Genomic DNA, 10712 nt, shown 5'->3' with positions numbered 1-10712 from the left:
ACTTAGCGACGGATTAGCGACTGCATGTTTTTGTCGCTACTTTTTATTACAAGAACACTATTTTAGCGACGGATTTAGAGAGGGAACTCTGTCGTCGCTAATTAGCGATGGAGTAGCGACAGAATATATTCCGTCGCTTTTTTGGTATTTTGGTTTCGCGACGGCTTAGCGACGAAAAATTCCGTCGCTAAGTCGTCGCTAAATGTCGCGTAAATCCCTAATCCCATCCCTCTTTCTCTTTTCCCTGTTTCGCTGTATTGCTCCCTCCCGCCGCCCGTCGGCTCTCGCCACCGTCCGGCCACCGCCGCTCGCCAGCCGCCGCTCCCCGTCCACCGCTCGCCAGCCGGCGCTCGCCAGCTGCCGCTCCCCGTCAACCTCCCGCCACCGTCCGGCGAAGCGCAGGTAATATTCTTCTTCTTCTTCTTCTTCTTCTTCTTCTTCTAAACGCAGGGGGTACGCCCCTTCCCTGCCGGAAACGCAGGGGGTTTAACCCCCTGCCGTGCTTTCCGGCAGGGGGGGTCGACCCCCTGCCGGAAACGCATGGGGGGTCGACCCCCCTGCCGTAAAGGCACGGCAGGGGGTCAACCCCCCATGCCGGAACTGCCTTTCCGGCAGGGGGTTTAACCCCCTTCCCTGCCGGAAAGGCAGGGGGTTTAACCCCCTGCCGTGCTTTCCGGCAGGGGGGGGCGACCCCCTGCGTTATGCTGCCTAAGTGACTTGTCAAAAAAAAAATTCTGTTTTTGAATGCCTATGCTGCCTATATGAATCGTTTGAAAAATAAAATCTGTAGTAGGAATAACATGCTGCCGATGTGTATTGCTTTTGAAAAAAACAATCTGTTATGAGATATATTATGCTGTCTATGTGAATTGGTTTCAAAAAAATCTGTTTTTTAATGCATATGCTGCCTATGTAAATCAGTTTGAAAAAAAAATCTTTAGTAGGAATACTATATTGCCTATGTGTTTGTTTGAAGAAAAAAAATTTGTTATGAGATACCTACGTTGCCTATGTGATCTGTTTTGAAAAGAATTTTTGTTATGGATACCTATGCTGCCCATGTGATCTCTTTTTAAAAAAAAAAAAAGTTATTATGTGATCCCTATGTTGTCCATGTGATTAGCTTGAAAAAAAAATTGTAATATGTGTATATAAGATGTCCATATCGTTTTAAGTGTAGTTTGCATATATGTTGTCCATATGGATTTTAAGTTGAAATTTTTTTTGTAATGTATATATACAAGTTGTCCATGTTGTTCAATTTGTTAGTTTGTTAATGTCTACTGGTAGTTAGTTTTACTTCAATTTGTTTTCTTGAAATCTGGTTAGTTAGAGTATTTCAATCTATTAGTCTTTTATAATTATATTTTTCTTAGATAGATTGGTATTTAATGTTCTCACAATCAGTTAGTTAGATTAGGGCTGTTTGAATTCTTTATGATAGTGGTGGTTAAACGGAGTTCACATCTTTTCTAGTAAACTAATTGATTGATTTACTATTCCTTTGCTAAGTAGTTCAGATTAGAAATTGTCTATGACTTTATGTTAGTCGACTGGTTCAACATGTTATAGCTGGTTTGTTAAATTAGCATCTTCTAGTTAGATTTGGCTTAACATATATACTATTTTTCTTTTCTCTTCTTTCAATTAGTTAGAGTTGTTTTAATTTTTTTAGTTAGTGTTTCATCTTGTTTCATGATTAGTTAGTTTGTTACTTAATTTGTTTTGTTTTTGTGCAGATTTTTCAACGGAACCAACTCGTGCTCGGCCACCTGTGGTAAGTAAATGACAAAAACAATGCAAATCGGGTAAATACCTGTGGTGAGTAAGTGATGCAAACGTATCACATGTTATTTAATTTATTGAATGCAGCACTTTATTGTTCACACACTCACTTAGTTGTTGATATCTAGGACTGCTTTGTTGGAGTTCGGAGATCATGCTGAGCATGATTTTAATGTAGAAATATGGAAGTGTTCTTATTTTTGGAGTACGGAGTCCATGCTAAGCATGGTAGTAGTTAGTGAGATATTGAAGTGTGTTTGCTGCAGGTACATGTTTGTCATTTATTTGATATGAATGATTATGATGTATTGCAATGTTTGATGTAATTGTATCCATGCTTGCATGTAGTTACTTTCAATTTGATTTTGACTTCCATGTGAAATTTTATAATAAAAGCATGCTTCAAATGATTGTATCATGTCATTAATAGTTTGCACATGAAAATATTAAGTTATCAATGCATGCATCAAAATTCTTGTTATTGTTTGACATAGTATATTGCATGATAAATTTGATATTTTCTTCATCGTCGCATTCTGATTGTTTTTTTCTTAATTCGTTAGGATACTATTCGTAACATCATACGACAGAATGACTGCAAACCGTGAATGGATGTACCGTAGGATAGTGGACAATGAGTTATCGCATGAATATATGGATGGTGTCGATAGTTTTATTGAATTTGCAACGGCGAGTGTCAGTACGGTAGATCCCACAGGTCGGATTAGGTGTCCCTGCAAGATTTGTAAGAATAATCGATTTGTAGAACCTCATGGCGTTAGACATCACCTATACAGGAAGGGTTTTGTGAGTGATTATCAGAACTGGGCGTTTCATGGAGAAGAATTTAGAAACGATTTTGATGCACGGGTGAATGTGGTGCACGATAATCCATATACGAATTTGATATTTGATGCTGCAGGAACAGAACTGGGTTCTGCTATGAGTTCTAGTGATGTAAGAACTGTCGTAGATGAAGAATCACCAAACGATGCAGCTAGTAGATTTTATGATTTACTTAAAGATGCTGATGAGCCACTTTGGAACGGTTGTGAGAGTCACACTATCTTGTCTGCAGTTCTTCAACTAATGAATTTGAAGTCCGAGTATAATTTGAGTCAATCATGTTTTGACTGTTTGTGCATGATTGTGAAGAGTATGTTGCCTAAAGATGAGAAATTGCCACAAAATTTCTATCGTGCGAAAGTTATGGTCAACGCTCTAGGTATGGGTTATAAAAAGATTGATGCTTGTCCAAATCACTGCATGTTGTATTTCAAGGAGCAGGAAAACGACATATCATGCCCGTCATGTGGGCATCCTCGGTTCAAGCCAAAGACAAGAGGCAATGGTAGCACGAGATCAAAGGAAGTTTCATACAAGTCGCTCCGCTACTTTCCTATCACTCCTAGATTGCAGCGATTGTATATGTCTTCAAAGACAGCTAAACACATGAGATGGCATGCAAATAAAGTTCGACACGATGAAAACAAGATCACGCATCCTGTTGACGCTGAAGCTTGGAAGCACTTTGATCGTACTCATCAGAACTTCGCAATGGAAGTGCGAAATGTTAGACTCGGTCTATGTACAGATGAATTTAATCCATTTGGGGGTAGATCAACTCCATACTCATGCTGGCCAGTATTTGTAACTCCATACAACCTTCCACCAAGCTTGTGTATGAAACGTCCAAATCTTTTCTTGTCTCTGTTGATCCCTGGTCCGACCTCACCTGGCCAAAATCTTGATGTATATCTAAGGCCATTGATTGATGAATTAAAAGTACTGTGGGATGACGGTGTTACCACGTATGATGCCCACAAAAAACAAAATTTCAACATGAAGGCCGCTGTTCTATGGACAATCAGTGACTTCCCTGCATATGGTATGTTATCTGGTTGGAGCACACATGGGAGGTTGGCTTGTCCGTACTGCATGGAGGATTCCAAAGCTTTTAGATTGAGGCATGGAAGGAAGCCTTGCTGGTTTGATTGCCATCGTCGATTTCTACCCAGCGATCATCCGTTCCGACGTCAAAAGAATGCATTTACAGCAGGCACAACTGAAATGGAAGGTCCATCCTCAAGATTGTCTGGCATAGAGATTTTAAGAAGATTGCGATACTTTCCAGATGTATTAACAGATGCCCGCAGTCCTACACCCTTCCGTGGATTTGGGAAGAAACACAATTGGACGAAAAAATCTATTTTTTGGGAACTACCGTATTGGCCGACCCTATTGATACGACATAATTTGGATGTGATGCATGTAGAGAAAAATGTGTTTGATAATGTGTTCAATACAGTAATCAATATTAAAGGAAAAACGAAGGATAATCCGAAGGCCCGTATGGATTTAAAATTAATATGTAAAAGACCAGAATTGGAACTCAAAGAGTATAATGGCAAAGTACTGAAACCAAAGGCGAAGTACGTGCTCGGACCTGATCAAATAAAATATGTATGTCAATGGTTGAGACAACTGAGATTTCCAGATGGATATGTCTCTAACATTGCTCGGGCTGTGAAGATTGACGATGGACAGTTATATGGGTTGAAGAGCCATGATTGTCATATCTTTATGCAACGATTGATACCCCTAGCATTCCATGATATGTTAGACAAACCTATATGGGGGGTATTGTCTGAGTTGAGCGGATTTTTCAGAACATTGTGCGCATCGGAGGTCATTGTATCAGATGTAAAGAATCTCGAGGACTCTGTCATCACCACTGTTTGTCTGTTAGAAAAGATATTTACGCCAGCATTTTTCGATGTTATGGAACATTTGATCATACATTTGCCATATGAACTAAGGGTTGGTGGCCCTGTGCAATATCGATGGATGTACCCATTTGAAAGGTATATGTTTTTTTATATTTGTCTCTTTAATGACAAATATTTAAAATTTGAAATATATATTCTTGTCAGATGCATGTTCGACCTAAAAAAAAAGGTTCGTAATAAAGCAAGAGTAGAAGGCTCTATTTGTGAGGCGTACACTTTAGAAGAGATTTCAAATTTCTCATCTATGTACTTCGAACCTCATATTTCAACACGTTACACATGCCCGCCCCGTAACGATGATGGAGAACAAGTAACTGTAGCTGACAAGCTGTCGATATTTCAACGACTTGGGCATGCATTTGGTAGTTGCCGATCAAGGCTATTGATAGATCGAGAGCAAGATGCAGCACACATCTATATTCTTTTTAATTGTTCAGCGATCGACCCATACATCGAGTAAGTATATGTATATGCAACTCAATTATAAATCCTTTTATGTTCTATATGTGGATACATGGCTTGGTAATATAAGTATTTGTGGTTTGCAGACGATTTGATCTGGAGTTGCAAAGCAAAGTTTCACATCTCACTAATGCAGAAGTACAAAAAGAACGTGAAACTAAGTTTGTGGAGTGGTTGAAACAGTTGGTAAAGAAGCTAACATAAATTTTGTACTTATAAACAACACTAAGTTACTTAATTGATCGTGATCACAATAATTGTTTATGTCTGTGCGTAGGTTCGCCATGGTGATGTTAAAGATCAAGGAATATGTGATTTAGAAAATGGTCCGACCAAAGTTGTGCAATGCTACAACGGGTATATCGTAAATGGTTATCGATTCCATACAAAAGACTACGGTATAAACAAATCAACGATAAATAGTGGCGTGTGTGTCAAGGGTAGCAGCTACGGTGAAAATGAACATGATTACTACGGTGTTATAGAGGAAATAATGAAGTTGACTTACTTAGGCATGAATAACAGGGTTACGGTATTCAAGTGTCATTGGTTTGATCCAACTGCAACAAGACTCGACAAAGCTTCAGGCATTGTGGAGGTGAATCATAAATCCAGGTTTGGAACATATGAACCATTCATATTAGCCTCGCAAGCTCAACAAGTTTATTATACTTCATATCCGAGTATAAAAAAGTCAGATAGAAATGAATGGTGGGCAGTTTGCAAGGTGAAATCCAAACTATACCCCGAGTATGATCAGTTACAAGAAGATGAGTTAGCTGAAGACAGTGATTACTATCAATCAGATGATGTCTGTGACTTCGCTTATGGTCACGATGTTGCGCATGATATGCATGTCATATCTTCATTGGCTGATGAAACATTCATATAGGAATGTGATCCAAATGATGTACCAAGTGGATGGGCAAACAATGAAGAAGAAGAAGAAGAAGAAAGTCAAACTAGTGACGAGGAAGAATTCTCAAGCTAGTGAGCAAAATCTTATACTACAAACCTCTATTTAAATGCATTGTAATACTTGATGTGAGTTGTATTGCAATACTTGGTGTGAATGATTAAAAATTTTATTTCAATGTATTGTAATACTTGATACGAATGATTCGAATGCATTGTAATACTTGATGTGAATGATTTCAATTATCTGAATGTATTATAATTTATGCAATTAACGAATGATTTGAATTAGTGCAATACTTGATGTCAATGATTTGAATTATTTGAATGCATTGCAATGCTTGATGTGAATGACTTGAATGCATTGTAATACTTGATGTGAATTATTTGAATGTATTGTATGACATATGTTATTTGTTAGAATATGGTTCGTGGAGGTTATAGTGGTCGCTCATCCAGTAGTAGCCAGGCTCAACCTTCATCTTCACGGGCTCCTGTGATAGGTATATCATATAACTAATTAGATGCTTGATTAGTTCAAATGCACATTCTGAGAACTTGGTGTGTATTTTTTTACAGATGATGTTGCGCCTGTACACGACCCACCTACACCAGTTGATCGCATAAGTCAACAGCCAACACAGGAAACAGGGTCTTCTCAGGCTGGCACAAGAAGACTCATTCGAATAGTGTATATCGATAATCGACCGTAAGTATTTTGTTTTCAATTATTGCATATCTTTTAAATATTTTATATTGATATTTACTGTGTAACAATTCATGTGCAGCACGGGGTTTGAGCCACAAGAAGTAGTACGGGAGATTAGGAATTCACTTCTTCAACATCTACCAGGACCAGTTGCTCAATGGAAAGAGTACCCAAAGGAGGTATTAGACAGATTGTGGTCCTCATTCATGGTATACAGTTGTTCCTCATAGTTAATGTGTTTCATATTTAATTTATTTAAGCAATGTCTACTAACTTTCTAAAAATATTTGTAGGCTTCGAATCGCTTTGCAACTACGGTGGAAGAAAATGATGCAAGGAAGGTGTGGCAGAAGGTGGCTGCCAATCGATTTGCAGACATGCTGCACACTATGAAGACTGCAGCAAAAAAAGCATCTGGCGTAGTAGATGATCCATTACTGTGGAAGGGCCATGGTCCTATTACTATCAGGAGAGATTACTGGGATGAAATGTGCGATATGTGGGCGGGAGATGCATTTAAAAATCGCTCTGCGAAGGCTTCACAAAATCGATCGAAGATGCCCGAAGCCCATCTACACACAGGTGGATCTAAGACATTTAAGAGTCACCTAAAGAAAATGGTAACTCATCAATATATAATATTAATTTTATAAGTATAGTTGCAAATTTGTGTACTAAATCTTTTGTCATTTAACTTCGCAGGAAGCAGAAAAAGGAGGCAGTGTACCATATAAGGATGTGTTTGTAGAAACACATAAACGGAAGACCACGGGAGTCTTCGTATCAGAGAAGGCGAGAACGACAACGGTATGTATTAGTTCTATTAATAATCATTGCAATATATATGCAAGTCATCATAATGTTATCATTAATTATTAATGAATACTTTAAACATTATTTTGTAGGAGGCATATGAGCAACAAATGGTAGAGCGATATGGCGAAGACGCTACTCAGCATCCATCATTTGATCCTACAGCATGGGTGACTGCAGCAGGTGAACCCAAAAAAGGTCGCGTGTTCGGGTTTGGGAGTAATATGAACACTTCACCAGTTATTGGTTCTTCCAGTTACGGCTCACCAACTTCTTGCGCCGACATAAGCTCCAAGCAACCGACTATTCTTTCCGGTGATGATGTACGCGAGATCATTAATGAATCACTGAATAACTACTTCCAATACACCGTCGCCCCCTTTCTCCGAAATGAGATCAAGGCCGTTGTTCAGGATAGGGGATCTTCGATTCCAGGTCCCTCTCAGGTATAATCACATATATAGTTTTTTTTACTGTCTTAAAGCACATCTGAGCATGGTAGAATCACATATAGAGTTTTTCTAGATGCCTTAGAACACATATGAACATGCTATAATCACATATTCAATTTTTTTACTGCCTTAGCACACATATGAGCATGATAGAATCACATATATATATATATATATATATATATATATATATATATATTTAACTTTTTGTCTGTCTTAGAGCACATATGAGCATGATAGAATCACATATAAAGTTTTTTTGATTGCATTAGAACACATAAGCATGCTATAATCACATATTCAGTTTTTTTACTGCCTAAGAACACATATGAGCATATTATAATCACATATTCTGTTTTTTGACTGCCTTAGCACACATATAAACATGCTATAATAACATATAGAGTTTTTTAACTGCCTTAGAACACATATGAACATGTTATATATCATTTATGATAGAATCACATATAAAATTTTTGGCTTTGCCTGCCTTAGAGCACATATGAGCATGCTATATTCACATATTCAATTTTTTTACTGCCTTAGCACACATACGAGCATGATCGAATCACATATATAGTTTTTTGCCTGCCTTAAAGCACATCTGAGCATGGTAGAATCACATATAGAGTTTTTTTATATGCCTTAGAACACATATGAACATGCTATAATCACATATTCAATTTTTTGACTGCCTTAGCACACATATGAGCATGATAGAATCACATATAGAGTTTTTTTATTGCCTTAGATCACACATGAGCACATGATAGAATCACATATAGTGTGTAATTTATTTCATTATATTTTGTTTATCAATACTGACTGTTCTTTTCTTGTGTAGGCTGCTAGCGATAATCAGGGTAGTGGAGCTGAAGGGACAGATAAAGACAATGAACAAGAAGACGCACAAAATCTTGGCGATGATTAGAGGACTGTGTTGAAGAAGTTCTATTTTTTTTATTTTTCCTAATTGTAATTGTTGAATTGTAAATAATTAAACTTCTTAGTTTTAAGGTGGAACGATTAATTATTATAGATACTTGTTATATGAATTTTTTTGTGTGGTTTGTTTTTTATTTACAGGAAATATAAATTGTACAGGAAATATAAATTGTACAGTTCTCGGTAATTAATTTTTAAATAAATTTTTTTTGATTTTTTTTCGTTTTTGCGACGGATTAGCGACGGATGATTCCGTCGCTATTCATATTAATCTAGCGACGGCTTAGCGACGGAATTAAATCCGTCGCCACGCCGTGGTCGCCGTTTAGTACCGGCGGATTGGCGACGGAATATAGCGCTCGTTATTCCGTCGCAATTAGCGACGGACTTGGCGACAGAATTATTCCGTCGCCAGTTAGCGTCGAAATATTCGCGACGTAAGCATACTGTCGCCGCGTTGTCGCTAATCCGTCGCTAACATCGTTAGCGACGGATTAGCGACGGATTAGCGACGGAATGTGGTCGTCGCTAATCTACTGCTTTGTTGTAGTGTATCCCCCACCCCTACTAGCATATGTTAAGTTTAAGTTTAGTTGCCTCAAGTTTTAATTGTCTAAGATAGACGCCTAACCTTTCAAAAAATTGCTCAAATGACTGCTTGAGTTTCTATCTGAAATTTCTTATTAACCCAGAAGCCACTATAGAACTTGAGAAATGCAAAAGTAGCATCCTGTAATTAAAAAAAAGGTTTAAAATTATCAATTTCAATTTTTTATTAGAGGCAGGCAAATAAAAAACAATTTAGGCAGTCATTTAAACAATGTTTAAAAAGCCTAGGCCCTTATCTTTATTTAAAACTTACGGTAATTAAATATAAATTTGCCATAGCTTAGTTAGGATATGTAATTAATTGGAAATTGAAAATGAAAGTAATACAATTTTATTTAAAGTAAAAGGCAACTTGTCAACTAAATAAATACAACGTCCCACCTGCCTGGGGAGAAGTGTTGACCCTTTATCCTAGGTTCAACTCTCATTGGGTGTGCCAGTGCCTTTAACTGGTGGCGACACCACCTGAGGTTTACCTTGCAGGGGAGTAGGCCCATTAAGTGACTCAGTTCTCGATGAGGGTTCTTCATTATTAAAAAAAATGCATAACATCACGATAGTGTTTCATAGTGATTGTTTTTTTTTAAGATGATGATAATGTTAGAAAATCATGTGGGCCTATATACGTTGAACCACACATTATAAACTTTCTTAGGTTTAGACTTGGTTTATGTGATCTAATCTAGTTGGGTCACGTGATATCTCATATGGCATGGTACATTATGTGGAGAAATATGTTCTGTTTACAATTCTGTAATAAGCTGAATTGAAGACAAACTCCTAATTAGATGCAGTCCCCAAACCTTATATAATTACTCTTTCTTTGAGGCTCTTCATAATCATTAAGAGATTCAGTCCCTCTCATAAAGCATAGAGAAAGAAAAATGATCACATATACAAGTTCTGAAAGATCATACCCGTCAACGATCAACCAGAGCGCTTATGGATTCAAGTATGCTTCTACATCAAATTCTATTTTTGGTTTTGATTTCAATGATTTAACGAGAACACGTAAATCCATCATTTTAGTTATTTCAATGAATTTTCAAATCCAACATACAACACTCCACATAGGAGTTTGGCCTAATGGGATGAGACCTAAGCCATTAGGCTAAGTTCAAATGTCATGGGCATCATCCTTGAGTTTTACACTACCAAGCGACTATAAGTATAACAGGCAGGGCCAGCACCACTAGGTCAGATCCTGTGGGCAGATCTCCGTGTAAATAAATA

At 37.6% G+C, this 10712-nt stretch overlaps 1 long non-coding RNA gene across 1 annotated transcript; it reads left to right on the top strand.

Moving 5' to 3' along the window:
• Positions 1 to 1738: 1738 nt before the first annotated feature.
• On the top strand, positions 1739 to 9345 carry LOC149830509 (uncharacterized). The gene is made up of 2 exons (XR_016433671.1): positions 1739 to 1777; positions 8770 to 9345. It is a non-coding gene; the product is annotated as an uncharacterized LOC149830509 (long non-coding RNA).
• The last annotated feature ends 1367 nt before the right edge of the window (positions 9346 to 10712 follow it).

The sequence above is a fragment of the Nuphar pumila genome, chromosome 8, assembly GCF_984573655.1.
Source record: "Nuphar pumila chromosome 8, dmNupPumi1.hap1.1, whole genome shotgun sequence".
NCBI classification, from domain to species: Eukaryota; Viridiplantae; Streptophyta; class Magnoliopsida; order Nymphaeales; family Nymphaeaceae; genus Nuphar; species Nuphar pumila.
The sequence above is the reverse complement of the archived record's forward strand: the minus strand, read 5'-3'. Positions and strand labels throughout refer to the sequence as shown.